Below are 1,075 nucleotides of genomic sequence, written 5' to 3'. Positions count from 1 at the left end.
TATCTTTAAAATAAGTGCATTTTCAAACCTTCTTTCATATATATATATATATATATATATATATATATATATATATGTGTATGCATGTACGTATGTGTTGTTTGATAACTAACTAGTATTTAGAAGTGCATGTGTATCTCTGTTTATTATGAATCAAGGTTTTCCGGATTTCACGAAGTATATATAGAGAAAGTAATACAAAACTTGTGAGAATATATATAGACAGTTTCCCATGTTTTGTTATGCATGCATACATGCATACATATGTGTATATTTGAGTGTGTGTGTGTGTATGTGTATGTAATATATACACAAAAACACATAGTAGTTATGGCCCACTCTGATGTAATTTAGTGGAACTCTATATGAAGCCTTGTTTTTCAGATGAATTAAGATGTTTCATGTATAGTGCATATCTGTTTGTTTCTCTGTCTCTGTCTGTCTGTCTGTCTGTCTGTTTTTCTATCTATCTATCTATCTATCTATCTATCTATCTATCTATCTATCTATCTATCTATCTATCTATCTATCTACCTACGTGTCTATTTATAACGTTTGCTTGTCTGCCTGTGGATCCATTTTTATCAGTGCGTATGTGATAACATGTGTGTGTGTGTCTGAGGGAGAGAGTGTGAGTGTGTGTGAGGGAGAGAGTGTAAGTGTGTGCATGTGTGTGAGCGCGTGTGTGTGTGTGTATGTGTGTGTGTGCATAAGTCAGCGAGTGTACATTTATGCATAACATAGATACATACATAAGCATACATATGTATGTATATATATTTATACACTAATATAAATATTCATATATATATATACATAAATGCTTATGCATATATATACATATATATATATATATATATACATATATACATAATTACATATATATATATATATGTGTGTATGTATGAATATACGTATGTATGTAGGTAAGTAAGTAGGTAGGTACGTAGGTATAGCATAGATTCACATCCACACAAGCACTCGCACTTGTATAGATACAGTAATATAGATATAGACATATATGCGCATGCATGTGTATACTATGTAACTATACCTAATATATATATATATATAT

The sequence above is a fragment of the Octopus bimaculoides genome, chromosome 11 (assembly GCF_001194135.2).
Source record: "Octopus bimaculoides isolate UCB-OBI-ISO-001 chromosome 11, ASM119413v2, whole genome shotgun sequence".
In the NCBI taxonomy this organism is placed as follows: Eukaryota; Metazoa; Mollusca; class Cephalopoda; order Octopoda; family Octopodidae; genus Octopus; species Octopus bimaculoides.
Note: the sequence above shows the minus strand (reverse complement) of the source record.